The sequence below is a fragment of the Hyperolius riggenbachi genome, chromosome 9, assembly GCF_040937935.1.
Source record: "Hyperolius riggenbachi isolate aHypRig1 chromosome 9, aHypRig1.pri, whole genome shotgun sequence".
NCBI lineage: Eukaryota > Metazoa > Chordata > Amphibia > Anura > Hyperoliidae > Hyperolius > Hyperolius riggenbachi.
The window spans coordinates 3,569,808-3,575,273 of NC_090654.1; the positions used below are offsets into that span (position 1 = coordinate 3,569,808).

Below are 5,466 nucleotides of genomic sequence, written 5' to 3' on the forward strand. Positions count from 1 at the left end.
GAAATCTTTGGGAGCGCGAGTGCTCCTGCAGACACACCTGAGGAAGGGCTCCGCCGGAAACATGTCGTACGTGTGTCTCTGCATGCTATTCAATACAGTTATTTGACTGAAGCCTTTTGTGTGCTGTCCCCACTTGTCCTATTGTACTACGTTGAGGCGGGAGTGGTGTACCTGCAGGAGGCAAGCACCGGCACGGAGGCCTAGACTTAGGCCTAGAAGGTGTGTGACAGGTGAATATTGGAATATATTACTACTGCAGACAGGCAGCTCCGTACTGCACATGCCCGGGCACCCTCTCCTGGACACTCACACGTGAGCAGTATGGAAGTCTTTGGGGGTGCGAGTGCTGCCGCAGACAGGCTGCTCCGTACTGCACATGCCCGGGCACCCTCCCCTGGACACTCGCACGTGAGCAGTATGGAAGTCTTTGGCAGCGCGAGTGCTCCCGCAGACAGGCTGCTCCGTACTACACATGCCCGGGCACCCTCTCCTGGACACTCACACGTGAGCAGTATGGAACAGTCTTTGGGAGTGCGAGTGCTCCCGCAGACAGGCTGCTCCGTACTGCACATGCCAGGGCACCCTCTCCTGGACCCTCACGTGTGAGCAGTATGGAACAGTCTATGGGAGCACGAGTGCTCCGCAGAAAGGCTGCTCCGTACTGCACATGCCCGGGCACCCTCTCCTGGACCCTCACGTGTGAGCAGTATGGAACAGTCTATGGGAGCGCGAGTGCTCCCGCAGACAGGCTGCTCCGTACTGCACATGCCAGGGCACCCTCTCCTGGACACTCGCACGTGAGCAGTATGGAAGTCTTTAGGAGGGCGAGTGCTCCCGCAGACAGGCTGCTCCATACTGCACATGCCCGGACACCCTCTCCTGGACACTCGCATGTGAGCAGTATGGAAGTCTTTGGGAGGGCGAGTGCTCCGCAGACAGGCTGCTCCGTACTGCACATGCCAGGACACCCTCTCCTGGACACTCACACGTGAGCAGTATGGAACAGTCTTTGGAAGTGTGAGTGCTCCCGCAGACAGGCTGCTCCGTACTGCACATGCCCGGGCACCCTCTCCTGGACACTCGCACGTGAGCAGTATGGAAGTCTTTGGAAGGGCGAGTGCTCCGCAGACAGGCTGCTCCGTACTGCACATGCCCGGCCCCGGACACCCTCTCCTGGACACTCGCACGTGAGCAGTATGGAAGTCTTTGGGAGCGCGAGTGCTCCGCAGACAGGCTGCTCTGTACTGCACATGCCCAGGCACCCTCTCCTGGACCCTCACGTGTGAGCAGTATGGAACAGTCTATGGGAGCGCGAGTGCTCCCGCAGACAGGCTGCTCCATACTGCACATGCCAGGGCACCCTCTCCTGGACACTCACACGTGAGCAGTAGGGAAGTCTTTGGGAGCGCGAGTGCTCCGCAGACAGGCTGCTCTGTACTGCACATGCCCGGGCACCCTCTCCTGGACCCTCACGTGTGAGCAGTATGGAACAGTCTATGGGAGCGCGAGTGCTCCCGCAGACAGGCTGCTCCGTACTGCACATGCCAGGGCACCCTCTCCTGGACACTCACACGTGAGCAGTATGGAAATCTTTGGGAGCGTGAGTGCTCCTGCAGACAGGCTGCTCCGTACTGCACATGCCCGGGCACCCTCTCCTGGACACTCACACGTGAGCAGTATGGAAGTCTTTGGGAGGGCGAGTGCTCCTGCAGACAGGCTGCTCCGTACTGCACATGCCCGGGCACCCTCTCCTGGACACTCACACGTGAGCAGTATGGAACAGTCTTTGGAAGTGTGAGTGCTCGCGCAGACAGGCTGCTCCGTACTGCACATGCCCGGGCACCCTCTCCTGGACACTCGCATGTGAGCAGTACGGAACAGTCTTTGGGAGCGTGAGTGCTCCCGCAGACAGGCTGCTCCGTACTGCACATGCCCGGGCTCCCCCTCCTGGACACTCACACGTGAGCAGTATGGAACAGTCTTTGGGAGGGCGAGTGCTCCCGCAGACAGGCTGCTCCGTACTGCACATGCCCGGGCACCCTCTCCTGGACACTCGCACGTGAGCAGTATGGAAGTCTTTGGGAGCACGAGTGCTCCCGCAGACAGGCAGCTCTGTACTGCACATGCCCGGCCCCGGACACCCTCTCCTGGACACTCGCACGTGAGCAGTATGGTAGTCTTTGGGAGCGCGAGTGCTCCGCAGACAGGCTGCTCTGTACTGCACATGCCCGGGCACCCTCTCCTGGACCCTCACGTGTGAGCAGTATGGAACAGTCTATGGGAGCGCGAGTGCTCCCGCAGACAGGCTGCTCCGTACTGCACATGCCAGGGCACCCTCTCCTGGACACTCACACGTGAGCAGTATGGAAGTCTTTGGGAGCGCGAGTGCTCCGCAGACAGGCTGCTCTGTACTGCACATGCCCGGGCACCCTCTCCTGGACCCTCACGTGTGAGCAGTATGGAACAGTCTATGGGAGCGCGAGTGCTCCCGCAGACAGGCTGCTCCGTACTGCACATGCCCGGGCACCCTCTCCTGGACACTCACATGTGAGCAGTATGGAACAGTCTATGGGAGCGCGAGTGCTCCCGCAGACAGGCTGCTCCGTACTGCACATGCCCGGGCACCCTCTCCTGGACACTCACACGTGAGCAGTATGGAACAGTCTTTGGGAGGACTCGGCTCACGAAGACTTCCAAAGTCCCCCAAGGCGGGGGATTCAAACCGGGGAGCTGCCGCTGCAACAAGAGCACCGGGAGAGGAGAGAGAAGGCCCTATAGGACCCAGAGCCCTCCCTGTCCATAGGTAAGCATCTGGCTGATTTAAAAAAAAAAAAATTGCCATTTACATTAATCTTTTGCTTATGAATTTTCTAGTGGCATGGGGTGGCTAGAGGTGTGGCTAGAGGTGTTGCATAGGTGCGATTAGAGGTGTGGCATAGGTGTGATTAGAGGTGTGGCAGAGGTGTGATTAGAGGTGTTGCATAGGTGCGATTAGAGGTGTGGCAGAGATGTGATTAGAGGTGTGGCAGAGGTGTGATTAGAGGTGTGGCAGAGGTGTGATTAGAGGTGTGGCAGAGGTGTGATTAGAGGTGTGGCATAGGTGTAATTAGAGGTGTGGCAGAGGTGTGATTAGAGGTGTGGCATAGGTGTGATTAGAGGTGTGGCAGAGGTGTGATTAGAGGTGTGGCATAGGTGTGATTAGAGGTATGGTATGTAGTGATGGGAATTCCGGCTCTGAATCGGCTCTTCATTAAATATCACTAGACACCACTCGGAATCGGAGTAAAAGCCCCGCCCCCGTCTCCATGACAACTCCAGACTGCTTCTCTGACTGGGGAAATCCCTCCTGCTACTGCTCCGCTCCGCCCCATACACTCCTACAAGCTGCAAGAGGAGGACTACATCTCCCAGCATGCCTCAGCGCCCTTTATTACAGAGCAAATCAGAGCTGTGTGGGGCGGCTGAGGCATTGACTCTTTTAAAACTGAGAACCGGCTCTTGTCGTTCACAGCAAAGAGCCAGCTCTTAGAGCCCACTCGTTTGCGAACGACCCATCACTAGTGGCATGGCTGCGGTTAAATGTGTGGCATGGCATGGGTGCAGTTAGAGGTGTGTCATGGGTGCGGTTAAAGGGGTGGCATGGGCGTGGTTAGAGGGTGTTGGCATGGTTAGAGGTGTGGCATGGGTGTAGTTAGAGGTGTGGCATGGGCGTGGTTAGAGGTGTGATTAGAGGTGTGGCATGGGCGTGGTTAGAGGTGTGTCAAGGGTGTGGTTAGAGGTGCGTCAAGGGCGCGGTTAGAGGTGTGGCATGAATATCTTCGGGGCAGCCATCAGGGGGGTACAAGAGGGACAGTAGTATGGGGCCCAAACAGTGGCAGTGCCACTCGAGCCTCTGCTGGCAATTCTACCGTGGCATAAAAGGAGTTGTGTGGTCATCTCCCTCTTCCCTGCTGCGTGATTGGTGAACACACATCAATGCAGGGGGAGGGAGTTATGGGCGACAGGCAAGTTGCTTTGACTCTACCCCACATACCGTGGCTCCGCCCCCACACAATCTACCTATCATATTATTTGGCGTGAGGGGGGGGCCCTGTAGGTTTGCCAAGTATGGGACCCAGAAAATTCTGATGGCGGCCCTGAATATCTTAAAAGTGTCCCTCTTGCTTATCTCACTAAAAGGCTGGGAGGTGTGTGCAGGCCGGCTCCTCCCCCCAGCTCCCCCTGTGACACAGTGCATGCACCCCACAAGTCACACTGGTTCGGGGGAAGAGGGTTCCTTAATGTGGGGGTGTACATAATGTAGAGGTGAGATGAGAACGCACTGCGCATGCCCGAGATGCCCTGTGACGTAGGCAGCAGTGGGCGGGGAAGAGTTACATTACAGCAGCTCTGAGGGTTCCTCCGATACTGAGGAGCTGCATCTCCCAGCTATCAGACCGCCGCACAGCGCTTCCTCCCGCCCATCGCTGTGACGTCACTGCGCATGCGCGCATATATTTTTAAAGCACGGCGCATGCGCGCATCTTAGCCTTCTGCGCAGAAAATTCTACGCATGCGTATAGACGGGATATAATCTGGCCCACCTCTCCCTCGTCACGTGTGTGGGCGGGGCATAGCTGTAATCACGTGGGGACTCCTTCCTGCAGAGTGTGAGTTGTGATACATCATGTGTATATATTGTACTGTACTGTGTATCCTGCCTGTACAGGTCACTTATAACTTGCATGATATACACCCTGTAATGTCTTAATATTGTCCTGCCTGTATAGTGTCTGCTTTATACGCTAGGTCACTTATACATTGCATGGTATACACCCTGTAGTGTGTGTATATGTGTGTAGTGTACAGTGTGTGTGTGTGTGTAGTGTACAGTGTGTGTAGTGTACAGTGTGTGTACAGTGTGTGTGTGTGTGTGTGTGTGTGTGTGTGTGTGTGTGTGTGTGTGTGTACAGTGTGTGTGTGTGTGTGTGTGTGTGTGTGTGTGTGTGTACAGTGTGTGTACAGTGTGTGTGTACAGTGTGTGTATGTGTGTGTACAGTGTGTGTACAGTGTGTGTGTGTGTGTGTGTGTGTGTGTGTGTGTGTGTGTACAGTGTGTGTACAGTGTGTGTGTGTGTGTGTGTGTGTGTGTGTGTGTGTGTACAGTGTGTGTACAGTGTGTGTGTGTGTGTGTGTGTGTGTGTGTGTGTGTGTGTGTACAGTGTGTGTACAGTGTGTGTGTACAGTGTGTGTATGTGTGTGTACAGTGTGTGTATGTGTGTGTGTAGTGTACAGTGTGTGTACAGTGTGTGTACAGTGTGTGTGTGTGTGTGTGTGTGTGTGTGTAGTGTACAGTGTGTGTAGTGTACAGTGTGTGTGTGTGTGTGTGTGTGTAGTGTACAGTGTGTAGTGTAGTGTACAGTGTGTATGTGTGTATGTGTGTGTACAGTGTGTACAGTGTGTGTGTACAGTGTGTACAGTGTGTGTG

The 5,466-nt window shown here is 55.7% G+C and overlaps 1 protein-coding gene across 2 annotated transcripts in view; it reads left to right on the forward strand.

Annotated features, from left to right (window-relative positions):
- The first annotated feature begins 4,561 nt into the window (after positions 1-4,561).
- The window catches only part of TSEN2 (tRNA splicing endonuclease subunit 2), a 27,783-nt gene continuing 26,878 nt past the window's right edge, over positions 4,562-5,466 (forward strand). For both annotated transcript variants that reach the window (XM_068251793.1, XM_068251794.1), the window contains exon 1: positions 4,562-4,649. The gene's annotated coding sequence lies outside the window, so the exon portion shown is untranslated. The remainder of the gene's footprint in view (positions 4,650-5,466) is intronic.